Here is a 14,497-nt window from a genome sequence, read left to right as displayed (position 1 = left end):
ACTTCAAGTGCTACAGAGAAGGTATTTCTTTTTTTTAAATAAATTTTATTTTAGAGAAGGGGTTTTGCTCTGTTGCCCAGGCTGGAGTACAGTGGCACAAGCATAACTCACTGTAGCCTTGAACTCCTGGGCTCAAGTGATCCTCCTGCCCCAGCCTCCCGTGTAGCTGGGACAACAGGTGAATGCTGTCACACCTGACTAGTTTTTATTTTTTATTTTTATTTTTATTTTTTTTTTTTGAGACGGAGTTTCGCTCTTGTTACCCAGGCTGGAGTGCAATGGCGCGATCTCGGCTCACCGCAACCTCCGCCTCCTGGGCTCAGGCAATTCTCCTGCCTCAGCCTCCTAAGTAGCTGGGATTACAGGCACGTGCCACCATGCCCAGCTAGTTTTTTGTATTTTTAGTAGAGACGGGGTTTCACCATGTTGACCAGGATGGTCTCGATCTCTCGACCTCGTGATCCACCCGCCTCAGCCTCCCAAAGTTTTAATTTTTATTTTTAGTAGAGATGGGCATCTCGGTATGTTGCTCAGGTTGTCCTTGAACTCCTGAGGTCAAATGATTTTCCTGCCTCCTGAGTTGCTGGGATTATGTGCACGAGCCACCGCGCCTGTCTTGGGGAAGGCATTTCTTGAAGCTGGGTCATCCAAATGCCTCAGTTTCCCAGATGGTTGTGAGCGGATTGGACTCTTCATCCACTTTCCATGCACATCCATGAGCATCATCCTCTGCTTGATCTATTTGCTTTCACACACTTCTGCCAATTTTACCTTCTTGACTCCATCACCTCTGTCCTCAAAATCCTCCAATGACTTCCCACGGTCCAAGAAAACATCTACCCTCTTTAGATTAGAGAGGTTGACATTGCCTGTCCAACACTCTTTCTTCATTTCTGTCTTAGAACACTAATTTTGTTCTAGGAAGCAATGATCAGTTGAAAGATGAGATTTTCCAGTCAGTTCGTGGGTGCAGACCACAAGATCAGATGAGCCAGTTTATCAATCTGGGTGGCGCCAGCTGATCCCTCAAGTGCAGTGTCTGCAAAATAAGTACTGATCTTAGATTTTACAATAGTGATGTTGACACAGGAGTTAAGAAGAAACTGCTTAGGCAGATAGTGAGGGTACAGAAGTCCTTGGTAAGGTTTTCCTTTTAATGAAAAGCAGCCCCAAATTACTTTCTTTTCTAACAAAGAGCAGCCTGTAAAATCGAACTGCAGACGTAGATGCCGGTGGTTGTGCCAAATCATGTTCAAGATGGCGGCTCCACCCTCTCTTCTCTTTGTCACCCACGTGTACAGTAAGGAACAGATAAGATGACACCAGCCCAGGGGAAAGTTCTCTTGCATAAGATTAGTGCGGGGGCGGCCAGCCTTCTTGGCATATGGTGTGAATGTCATACCTGATGGAATCAGTCTGTGAGCCTTATGTAAATTAGATACCTGACTGTAAAATCCAGTGCATCCACTGCTAGCCAGCCTTTTCCTCTCGGAAGTACCCTCTGTCTCACTGGAGAGAGCGCTGTGTTGCTTTCTGTTTCTTTCTCTTTCTTTTGCCTATTAAACCTCTGCTCCTAAACTTCTTGTGTGTGTCAATGCCCTAAATTTTCTTGGCGCCAGATGATGAACCCCAGTATTTATCCCGGACCACGTAGCTGCTTCAGTATCATCCCCAGGAGCAATTTGGGGAGAGTCAGAATCTTGTAGCCTTGAGTTGTGTGACTCCTCTTCCATAATTTCTAATATTTTGGCTAAATTTTTAGTCCTACAAGGGCAGTCTAGTCCCCAGGCAAGAAGGGGGTTTGTTTTGGGAAAGGGCTGTTACCATCTTTGTTTTAAACTCTAAAGTTTCTCCCAAAGTTATTTTGGCCTACGCCCAGGAATTAACAAGGGCAGCTTAGAGGTTAGAAGCAAGATGTTGTTGGCTAGGTAAGGTCTCTTTCACCTTCTTGGTTGTAATTTTCTAATAGTGGTTTCATGAGGATAATGCATATCATAAACTCATTGCAAGGATAGAGATTGTATTACAACCAATTTGGGGAAATGATGCTTAGAACTGAGAACCCAGACAAGGGACTTATAACCCCAGTGCACAAAATGCCGGCACTCCGTCTGAAAAAGTTTTAGGAGACATGCCATTTCTCTGCTTTGAATTTCCTTTCAAGTTATGGTTTATTGAGATTTGGGAATAATGAGAGGAAAAAGAAGGTTTTAATATTTTTAATGGCATAATTTTTTTAAAGTTTATCTCAAGAGGACACACAGTTATGAATGCACTTAAATCATCCATGAACTGAAAAGAGAGCCTAACTCATGTGTTTTCATAGATGCTAGCGTATAATTTTTCCGTTAAAATGATTAGTGCGTTCATTGTGACCAATGCTGGGATAATAGCCCCTACCTTTTTGTGTGTTGCCAGCATCTAGCTACCTTATTGCATTTTCAAATGCCCAAACTCGTTTTCTCAATTTTCCTGAAGAGAAGAGCCGATAAACAAGGAGACAATAACATTTTTTCATTCAGCAGCTTCTACAGAGCTCTTGAGTGATCTTCAAAGTCTGTGCACCAGGAGTCAGTGGAAGGGGAGAGGCAAGAGGCAGGGCCTGGAAGCAGCTCCCGTGGGATGCCACGCAAGCCACTCCACTACTCTGAATCACAGTGATGGAAGACTTGGATGAGATGAACTTGTCAAGTTCCTTCCAGACATACGAATTTTAAAGACATGATAATTTGAAGATATCACCTAAGTTCCCAGGAAGAGAAAGTGCTTTCATAAACAACATAATGGGAGTAATTCCTCCAGGGATCACAAGGGCTTGGAATCTCCCTGCTAACCTTTATCTGTCTGACCTTTCACTCCACCAAGAGAATCCTTTATCTATAGAAAAAAAAAAAAAGGCTGGGCGCGGTGGCTCAAGCCTGTAATCCCAGCACTTTGGGAGGCCGAGGTGGGTGGATCACAAGATCAAGAGATCAAGACCATCCTGGTCAACATGGTGAAACCCCGTCTCTACTAAAAATACAAAAAAATTAGCTGGGCATGGTGGCACATGCCTGTAATCCCAGCTACTGAGGAGCCTGAGGCAGGAGAATTGCCTGAACCCAGGAGGCGGAGGTTGCGGTGAGCCGGGATCGCACCATTGCACTCCAGCCTGGGTAACAAGAGTGAAACTCCGTCTCAAAAAAACAAACAACAACAAAAAAAATAGGATGAAAACATGAGGCAATTAACTTTTAGCGATGTCTTCATAATATTTTCTTTAAAATTTCACCAATTTTCCATTTTATTGTTATCCTTTGTAATATGTACCAATCAATTAACATGACTTCACTTTACTCAAAATAAGTATATTTTACAGACAGAAGTTCAGTGTCTTTTTCTGTCTTTTTAATTTGCCATGTCCTAATACAGGTGTAAAACAAAAAGCATCTGAGACAAGTGTTAAGCAGTTTAAATGTTTATTTTGCCAAGATGGAGGATGTGCCCATGACACAGCCCCAGGGAGTCCTGAGAACACATGCCCAAGGTGGTTGGGTTACTGCTTGATTTTATACATTTTAAGGGGGACAGAAATTATACACAGACATCAATCAGTATGTATAAGGTGTACATTGGTTCAATTCGGAGAGGTGGGACAACATGACCGGTGGGGAGTTTTCAGGTTGTAGATGGATTCAAAGATTTTCTGATTGGTAATTGGTTGAAGAGGTTAAGTTATTATCTAAAGACCTGGAATCAATAGAAAGGAATGTCTAAGTTAAGATAAGGAGTTGTGGAGACCAGGGCTTTTATTATGAAGATGAAGTCTCTAAGTAGCAGGCTTCAGAGAGATGACATAGCTAACATTTCTTTTTTTTTTTCTTTTCTTTCTTTTTTTTTTTTTGAGATGTAGTTTCGCTCTTGTTACCCAGGCTGGAGTGCAATGGCGATCTCAGCTCACTGCAACCTCCGCCTCCTGGGTTCAGGCAATTCTCCTGCCTCAGCCTCCTGAGTAGCTGGGATTATAGGCACATGCCACCATGCCCAGCTGATTTTTTGTATTTTTAGTAGAGACGGGGTTTCACCATGTTGACCAGGATGGTCATGTTTAACTCTTACAAGCTGATAAGGCCTGGCTCCACACATGGCTGGATTGTACCAGCAAAAGAGGCAGTTGATCACTGCAGCAGTGGCTGCACCACAAGATAGGTGAGGCCCAAAGGATCGGAAGTGGTGCATCTGTGGAGTCTGGTAGCATATCTTGTAAATACACCCTCCTTACATTTTTCTAACTGGAGTGTCAGGACCCTCATGATACAGTTGAGTAAGTGTGGGACCCTTGCTACACACTCTTGTAAGGGAGGGAAAAATGGCTTCTCTCCACCCTTCTTGGTCCTTTGGCCGGGCTATTAATTAAATTGTCATACGACAGATTAACAGGAGAAAAAACATATTTAATTACATATGTAATATGTTATCTTTCTCGATTAATTAATCAATCTAAAATAGCAAACACAGTGAGAAATAAAGTTGGAAGTTAGGATTCAGGGCAACAGGTTGGGGAATGAGAGCACCTGATCCTCCAGGCTCTTCCAAACACCAGGTGCTTTGCGAACTCTTACACAAGTATAATCTCATACATTAAAATGTGCATTTCTCATGTCATTTTAGTTACTTTTCCTGATCCTCTCCCTCCTTCTTACCCTCTACCCTCTGAAAGGCCCCAGTGAGTGTTGTTCCCTTCTATGTGTCCATGTGTTCTCATCATTTAGCTCCCACTTATAAGTGAGAACGTGCAATATTTGAGCTTCTCTTCTTGCATTATTTTGCTAAGGATAATGTCCTCCAGCTATATCCGTGTCCTTGCACTACAAACCATCATGGCACAAGTTTACCTACATAACAAATCTGTAATTGTACCCCTGAACTTAAAGGTTTAAGGAGCATATCTTTTGGTATGCTACTAAAAAGGTGTGCTTTTTACTAGACTGAAGCTTGAAAGCAAAGAGAACATACATTCTCCATCAACACCCCTGCCTGTCATTATTAAACATTAAGTGATATAAACTTCTAGTTAAATAAATTACGTTCAAAAGGAAGATAAACACAACTTATCATTCTCTATTTTATGACATTTTACCATTATTTTTGATCTTGAGCTATGTATTTGTTTATTTTTGTTTCGTTTTGTTTTTGTTTTGAGACAGGGTCTCGCTCTGTCACCCAGGATGGAGTGCAGTGGCACAATCTCAGCTCACTAGAGCGTCCGCCTCCTGGGTTCAAGCAATCCTCCTGCCTCAGCTTCCTGAGTAGTTGGGATTACAGGCGTGTGCCACCATGCCCAGTTAATTTTTGTATTTGTATTAGAGATGGGGTTTCACCATGTTGGCCAGGCGGGTCTCAAACTCCTAACCTCAGGTGATCTGCCTGCCTCAGCCTCCCCAAGTGCTGGGATTACTGGGATGAGCCACTGTGCCCCGCCATTCTCTTGAGCTGTTTAAAAATAAAAATAAATAAATAAATAAAGTAATCTTCCTCGGAACGTAGCAATCTGTAACCAATCAAACTGCTGTAAAGGCAAGTGGGGTGGCTCACACCTGCAATCTCAACACTTTGGAAGGCTGAGATGGGTGGATCACTTGAGCCCAGGAGTTTGAGACCAGCCTGGGAAACAGAAACAAAACCAAAAATTAGCTGGATGTGCTGCCGCAGGCCTGTAGTCCAGCTACTTGGGAGGGTGAGGTGGGAAGACGGCATGAGCCTGGAAGGCAGAGGCTGCTGTGAGCCACGACTGCACCACCGCACTACGTCCTGAGCAACTCAGTGAGACCCTGTTGCAAAAACAAACAAACAAAAAACCGCTGTAACATATGCAGTGGTCTCATATGTGAAGTGCTGTGATCTTGCTAAAACGTATCTGTCTCTGCTTCTATAAGTAAAACCGTAACTTCTTCACTTTGGAATGCTGACCCCATTTGTTGGTAGTCAGTATCCCCTGGGTGTCTATCCTCAAGTATTGCACTCAAATAAACTCTATCCTTAATCATATTTTCTGAACTCCATTGTTTAAGGTAGATAGGCATAGGCATAGGAGAGCCAGTTGTCAAACGTTTACCAGCACTACGCTGGTGCAATCCGTCAGCAGCTCCCCTCCTCCCTGGAAGCACAACTTTTCCATCCTGTCCTGAGGACTGATACTGAGTTACGGGACACCATGCAGTCATGCCCAGAGCCCACCACATGCGGGAGTTAATATCTCGTGGAGCTAATTTTTGAAAAATAAGAAATGAGAGCTGGTGGATTAATTCTTGCTTCTTCCCCACCCCCCATCACAGACTGTCCTACTTAACAGCGCAGCTCAGAGCACAGTCTTGTTGCATGGAGCTATCCCTTGCACTTAGCAGCAGCGCGCCCCTCACGCCTCCTAGGATGGCTCTCCCTCCTCTTCCCGTTCTCTTATTCCTCTGCTCCGAGGTGGAACTCCCTTTAACAATAGCACATTCAGGCTTTGCGTTCTAAGGACGTCAGGGTAAGACAGGACCTACTGTGGAAAGTGACTGTGGTTGGGAAGAGCAAGGGATCGTATGGGAACCCGAAGCCAGCAACACCGGGGCTGTCACAAGCCCTGGCTTGAAGAGACAAAAGCAGGAAGCATTTAGCAAAAACTGCATGGGGAGAAAGTCATCTCAAAAAGATCTGAGACCTTCCCTCGTGGGGCACAGACAGGAAGGAAGCTGGGAAGGTAGGAAAGGAAATATCCAGTCCATTCTGTCCCCTCCCTCGCCTCTCTCCCAGGGTGCCTCATTCACTGGACATAATTTGGAGCCACTGGACATAATTTGGGCTGGGGTGGGACAGGAATGGGAGAAGCGTGGCCGTAAGGGCAAATGGAAAATGTTCATCACATTGTCCTCCAGCAAAATCTACTCGTTAGCATTCCCGTTGCCAGTCACGCCTTTCCCTTGGGAGAGAGGCTGGTCAGGAGGTTATGCAATGGCACCCCGGGAGACGGGCGCTGTGCGAAGAGTGACAGGCGCCAAAACAAACTGAGGAAAAACGGATTCCGGAAGAAACGAAGGTGATTTAGAGAACAGAAGAGAACTTGAAAACAATTCTATTACATCAATTCAGCCCTTAAAATCTGGCTAGCATGTGACACAGAGAGTGAATTTTAAGGCCAGGTGTGGTGGCTCCTGCCTATAATCTCAACACTTTGGGAGGCCAAGACAGGAGTATTGCTTGAGCCCAGGAGTTTGAGGTCAGCCTGGGCAACATAGTGAAATTTGGTCTGTATGAAAACTAAAAAGAAAATAAGCCAGGCATGGCTGAGGTGGGAGGATTGCCTGAGCGTGGGAGGTTGAGGCTGCAGTGAGCTGTGATCATACCACTGCGCTCCAGCCTGCGTGACAGAGTGAGAGCCTGCCTCAAGAAATAAATAAATAAAGTGAATTTTAAACATTATTTTAATTAATTTAAATAACTACATAGGGATAGTGGCTACTGTGTTGGCCAGTGCAGCTTTGTATCATCAGAACCTGAAGCTACAGGGTACTATGCCCAAAATCCCCACATGGGTCACCAGAGGTGATGGTGAGTAGGGCCACGCCTAAATCCATTACTTCACTCTACCACTGCAGGATATGGCGCCATGCCATGGTCTTTGATTCAGGGCATATACCACATCCCAGAGAATGCCACCTTATTCTGGAAGGGCATCATCTCCAAGCTGGGGCCTCCGCTATGCCTTCAGAAGGCTCTGGTATCACTTTTTCAGTCATCAGCTTCTGAGTGGTCCAGAGAAGACTACTAGACCCATGAGCGACTATCCCTCCCCTGCTGCAAAGTGAGTTGCCTGGTCTGAGGCGGTGGGAAGTAAGCAGTGCTCCATGTTGGCGGATCAAATATTGTAAGACGGATTGTGGTGCTGGCCAAGGCTCTCCAGGCAGGGAAGCAGAATGTGTGTTGCCTACAGGCAAGATGAATTGCTCCCCCTTCTAGAGTGAAGGAAACCAGTGTCATCCACTCGCCACCAACTCTTTCATCGGTCACTTTGAAAGGTTAGGGGCACGGTTTTGGTTTCTGCGGCTCGCAAATGGGCCAATTGGCTGTGGCAGTGGCCCGGCCTTGGTGAGTTGGAGCCCTTGCTGTCTGGCGCATGCAGAGCCTCCACCCCTGCCACCATGCCCTTTCCCTGCATGAGCCTGTTGTGCCAGCACTGGGACAGCCGATGACAGAGGCTGGAACAGACAGCAGCTGATCGAGCAGTTCTCTCCTTGGCTGTGTCACGCTTTTTCTGGGTTGCTTGCTCTCTGGTGGATATTAACAACTGTGCCAGAATCTTCACTGGGTGCCCACTCCCATAGACACAGCCACATGTCTCTTCCTCAGATCTCTGCGTTCTCAACCTTCCCCCTTCCAGGCCCTGACCAACCCATCAAACCACACAAGACTGCCCAGGAGCCAGTGTGGAGTCTGATCTCAGGATACTTCTCTTTCCACACTGCCCACTGGGAGAGCTTCCCCCTCACCGCCGCCCTTCACGACCACCCGGAATGAGGCGGCAGTACATCTGCGGCCAGTATTCATTTTGCACCCACATTTCAAGCTCGCTTCCCCCTGCACCAAGCTTACCCTTTCCCCTCCTCTGTCAGGTGATCACAAGGGACTCTCCCATGTGCCTCTGAGTGTGACCTGAGGGAGGGGTGCTGGTGTGGGGGTAATGGTGACATGGGAGTATGGGCCACAGCTCCATCATCAAAGCATTTGTCTCCTCATGTAGCTGCCCCCCAAGTCTATGTTGTGACTCGATCCTGCTTCTTGCTCTGGAGTCCAGGAGGGAGGTGGAGACACAGCCTAGGGCAGGGATGTGTGTGTTGTCTGGCAAGACAGAGGCTCAACTGATCCCACAGGGAGCTCTGGAGCTAGGATGTCCGTCTGGCATCATCCTGAGTTCGGGTGAGAGGACTGGCCCTTTTACCTCCACGTGGTCCAGACATTGGCTGCAAGCTGCCTCCAGAGAGGTTCGCAGCAACCTTGGCCTGGGTAGCTCCTTTAGGTTGAGTTTAGTGCCCAGAAGCTCTCAGCTGTGAGCTGTGAGCAGTGGCTCTCCCAGCGCTGGGGGTGTGACTGCCTTGCTCCAGAAGGGGGATCTCATGCTAGAATGCACCCAGTGCTTCCTTCACCCGCCAAGGATAGAGACAAGATTCTACAGGCCTCCAGAGGGAAAAAAGAGGAATTAGAAAAAAATAAAATTAGAAAACATTTTATTTAAAAAAATTCCTTCCTTTTGTTAATGTTTGCTAAAAGCATCCCTTAATCAGTTAAGGGATCAATTCGAAGACTACTAGTTGAGATAGTACTGCTACTACTGCATCAAAACCACGCACTTTACTAAGGCAAGCTTTGTAGGGTGGGATTTGGGGTTGTCCTGTGTAACTAACTGCTCCCTAGAGTCCTCTACTTCCCCTCAAAGGAGAAAAAATAAGAACAAGAAGAAGAGCAGAGCCGGCACAGAGGGAGGTTCCCTCTGAAGTGTGCAGAGCCCGCGTGGCCCATTCGAAATTGTGGGGTTCCCCGTGGATCGCCCCGAAGTGCTCTGAACACCAAGCAACGCTTCAAAGTCTTACCACAGTGACCATCACGTATAGACAGTTTACATTTGCTGAGTAGGAAAACGTTCCCGGGCCTGCTCTCTGCCCTGCCACACGTGGAGGCGCCGGGCTGGGGCTGCGTTCTGTGGGACAGCCGAGGGACCGAGCTGGAGGGGAGAAGCCGGCAGGGGGAGGCTGCTGGTTCCCGCCAGGTGACTTTGGTCAGCGCGCTGCAGATTTGGCCGGCTCTTCTCTTGCGCCCTCTGCTGGAGAACATTAGGAACTCTCCGTTGATGATACGTAGTGAGTATTTTTCGGGTTGGGGGCTTTTCCAGTGTGGAATTCCAGGTGCTCTCTCCAAAGCCCAGAGCCTCCCCAAGAGGAGCAGCTGTCAGGAGACATTCTAGAAGTCAGAGAGGAGAATTCTGCCTCAGTCTGGTCTCAGAGGGACCTGGGAGCCTCGCTGGTGGGTAAGAGCCCGACTCTGGCATCCTCCCCCCCGACACCGTGAGGGGCGAGGGAGGCCAGGGGGTGCAGCCCGCCTCCAGCGGGATTAGCTGTCTCAGGGGACAAATTCATCACAAGTGCATCACCAGGGGATTCCGCCTCTCTTCCCATCTTGTTTGGGGGCAGTAACGAGATTTTTTCCTGAAATTGAAGGTGCTAAGTATTTTATATCAAACCGAGAATGTATTATATTTTATTATTTTTTTGAGACAGCGCCTCACTCTGTTCCCCAGGCTAAAGTGCAGCGCTCACTGCATGCGCAGTCGTGATCACCGCAGCCTCGACCTTCTAGGCTCAGGTGAGGGGGGCGAGGGGGAGGGAGGAGGGCACCAGAGGAGACTGGCAGACCCTTCAGTCAACATGCAGGTCTGACCCTGCGGAGTGGCAAGGGAGGAAAGGAAGGAAGGAGAGAAACAGGAGGGGAGGGAAGGAGAGGAGGGAGAAAGATTTGATAGGAAAAGTTTTTGCAATGCAATTCTCAAAGAGCTTTGGCAAGTCTGATGGGGGTGGGGGTGGTCCTTAAGCCAAAATTAGGTGGGTCTCAAAGAATAAACCTGCCTTAATATCCCTGCTGTTTTTAGTCATTGGCTGGGAACAGTCCATGCAAGTGTAGCCTTCCGGCATGAAGTCAGGGGCAGCGCCTGGAGCCTTTGGTCAATTACACTTGCTGCAGCAGGACACCTGAGAAGCACGTTTCAGAGCTGTCACACTGCCTCAGTTAACAAACCTGCACCAGCTGGGACAGTTCCTTTACCTCTATGGCTGTTTCTAATTTGTATAGACATGGACGAATTGCCTTTCTAATTGATTTATTTGGACAATTAATAGTACAACATCTTATCACACTCTGCTTGTCACATTGAACTGATTACTAATTCCACTGTTAGAGTTTTATTTTGTTGTCTGAAACTCTAACCATATGTATTGTTTTTAAAATGCAAATGCTCTTAAGTAGTGTTAAGTCTTTCAGTTGTTTACACTTTGATAGAACCAATGTTATCTAACTGCCTCAGTCCCACTTTCCAGCTGTGGGACCTTAGGCAAGTGTGTGAAGCTCTCTGAACTTCAGTTTTCTCATCTGTAAATGAGACCCCGCTCATGGGGTGATATGGTTTGGCTCTGTGTCCCCATCCAAAAATCATCTCAAATTGTAATCCCCATATGTTACGGGAGGGACCTGGTGGGAGGTGATTGGATCATGGGGCAGTTTCCCCCATGCTGTTCTTGTGATAGCGAGTGCATTCTCATGAGATCTGATGGTTTAAAAGTTTAAAAATGTCCCCCTTCACAGGCTCTCTCTCACTCTCCTACTGTCATGTAAGACATGCCTTGCTTCCCCTTCCCCTTCTGCCATTATTGTAAGTTTCCCGAGGCCTTCCCAGCCATGCGGAACTGTGAATCAATTAAATCTTTTTTCTTTATAAATTACTCAGTCTTGGGCAGTTCTTTTAACAGTGTGAAAATGGACTAATGGAGAAAGTTGGTATCAGGATAGTGAGGTACTACTATAAAAATAACCTGAAAATGTGGAAGTGACTTTGGAACTGGTTAATGGGCACAGGTTTGAACAGTTTGAAAGGCTCAGAAGAAGAAAGGAAGATGTCGAAAAGTTTGAAAATTCCTAGAGACTTGTTGAATGGTTTTCACCAAAATGCTGATAATGAGATGAACGTTAAAGTCTGGGCTGAAATGGTCTCAGATGGACGTGAGGACTTACTGGGAAATGGAGCAAAGGTCACTCTTGGTATGCTTTAGCGGAGAGACTGGCAGCATTTTGCCCCTGCCCTAGAGATTTGCAGAACTTTGAACTTGAGAGAGATGAGTTGGGGTATCTGGCAGAAGAAATTCCAGAAACTTCTCTGAAGGCGTACAGTCATATGCATTCACAAAGAGATGATCTGAAATTGGAATTTATGTTTAAATGGGAAGCGGAGCATAAAAGTTCGGAAAATTTGCATCCTGACCATGTGGTAGTAAAGAAAAACCCATTTTCTAGGGAGAAATTCAAAAGGCTGCAGAAATTTGCATAAGTAATCAGGAGCCAAATGTTAATCACCAAGACAATGGGAAAAATATCTCTAGGGCATTTCAGAGATCTTCAAGGCAGCCCCTCCCATCACAGGCCCAGGGGCCTAGAAGGGAAAAATTGTTTCATGGGCTGGGCTTCGGATCCCTGCTGCTCTATGCAGCCTTGGGACATGGCACCCTGTATCCCAGCTGCTCCAGCTCTAGCCATGGCTAAAAGGGGCCAAGGTATAGCTCAGGCTATTGCTTAAGAGGGTGCAAATCCCAAGCACTGGCAGCCTGCATGTGGTGTTGGGCTTATGGTTGTGCAGAAGACAAGAGTTGAGGTTTGGGAATTTCTACCTAGATTTCAGAAGATGTAAGGAAATGCTTAGATATCTAGGCAGAAGTCTGCTGCAGGGGCAGAGCCCTCATAGGGAACCTCTGCTAGGGCAATGCAAAGGGGAAGTGATTGGAGCCCCCACACAGAGTCCCTACTGGGCACTGCCTAGTGGAGCTGTGAGAAGTGGTTCACCATCTTCCAGAACCCAGAATGGTAGATCCAGCAACAGCTTGCACCAAGCACTTGGAAAAGCCATAGACACTCAATGCCAGCTTGTGAAAGCAGCCACGCAGGTTGAACCTGCAGAGCCACAGGGATGGAGCTGCTCAAGGCTGTGGGAGCCCACCCCTCATATTAGCATGACCTGGATTTGAGACACAGATTCAAAGGAGGTTATTTTGCAGCTTTAAGATTTAATGACTGGCCTCCTGGTTTTCTGACTTGCATGGGGCTTGTAGCCCCTTAGTTTTGGCCAAGTTCTCCCCTTTGGAACAAGAGAATTTACCCAATGCCTGTACCCCCATTATATCCTGGAAATAACTATTTTGTTTTTGGTTTTAAAGGCTCGTGGACAGAAGGTACTTGCCTTGTCTCAGATAAGATTTTGGACTTGGACTTTTGAGTTAATGCTGGAATGAGGTAAGACTTTGGGATACTGTTTGGAAGGCATGATTGATTTTGCAATGTGAAAAGGACATACATTTGGGAGGCGCTAGGGAAAGAATGATATTATTTGGCTCTGTGTCCCCACCCAAATCTCATCTCAGATTGTAATCCCCATGTGTCACGAGCGGGACCGGATGGGAGGTGACTAGATCATGGGGACACATTTCCCCCATGCTGTTCTTGTGATAATTAGTGCATTCTTTTTTTTTTTTTTTTTTTTTTTGAGACGGAGTTTCGATCTTGTTGCCCAGGCTGGAGTGCAATGGCGCGATCTCGGCTCACCGCAACCTCCGCCTCCTGGGTTCAGGCAATTCTCCTGCCTCAGCCTCCTAAGTAGCTGGGATTACAGGCACACGCCACCATGCTCAGCTAATTTTTAGTATTTTTAGTAGAGACGGGGTTTCACCATGTTGACCAGGATGGTCTCGATCTCTTGACCTCGTGATCCACCCACCTCGGCCTCCCAAAGTGCTGGCATTACAGGCTTGAGCCACTGCGCCCGGCCAATTAGTGCATTCTTATGAGATCTGACGGTTTGAAACGTGTGGTGGTTCCCCCTTCATGCTCTCTCTCCTGCCACCATTGAAGATGTGCCTTGCTTCCCCAGCTCCTTTCACCATGATGGTAAGTTTCCTGATGCCTCCCCAGCCATGTGTAACTGAGGCAATTAAATCTCTTTCCTTTATAAATTACCCAGTCTTAGGCAGTTCTGTATAGCAGTGTGAAAACGGACTAATACACAGGGTCATGGAGAGGATTAAGTAAGATAATATATGACAAAACCATTCAGGACATAGGCATAGGCAAGGACTTCATGACTAAAACACCAAAAGCATTGGCAACAAAAGACAAAATAGACAAATGGGACCTAATCAAACTCCAGAGCTTCTGTACAGCAAGTGAAACAATCATTGGAGTGAACAGGCAACCAACAGAATGGGGGAAAATATTTGCAATCTACCCATCTGACAAAGGGCTAATATCCAGAATCTACAAGGAACTAAAATAGATTTACAAGAAAAAAAAAAAAAAAAAGCAAACCCAATCAAAAGTGGGTGAAGGACATGAAAAGACATTTTTCAAAAGAAGACATTTGTGAGGCCAACAAACATACGAAAAAATGCTCATCATCACTGGTCGTTAGAGAAATGCAAATCAAAACTATACTGAGATACCATCTCATGCCAGTTAGAATGGCGTTCATTAAAAAATCTGGAGACAACAGATGCTGGAGAGGATGTGGAGAAATGGGAACACTTTTACACTGTTGGTGGGAGTGTAAATTAGTTCAACCATTGTGGAAGACAGTGTGGTGATTCCTCAAGGACCTAGAAATAGAAATTCCATTTGACCCAGCAATCCCATTACTGGGTATATATCCAAAGAATTATAAATTGTTCTATTATAA

The sequence above is a fragment of the Saimiri boliviensis genome, chromosome 9 (assembly GCF_048565385.1).
Source record: "Saimiri boliviensis isolate mSaiBol1 chromosome 9, mSaiBol1.pri, whole genome shotgun sequence".
In the NCBI taxonomy this organism is placed as follows: Eukaryota; Metazoa; Chordata; class Mammalia; order Primates; family Cebidae; genus Saimiri; species Saimiri boliviensis.
Note: the sequence above shows the minus strand (reverse complement) of the source record.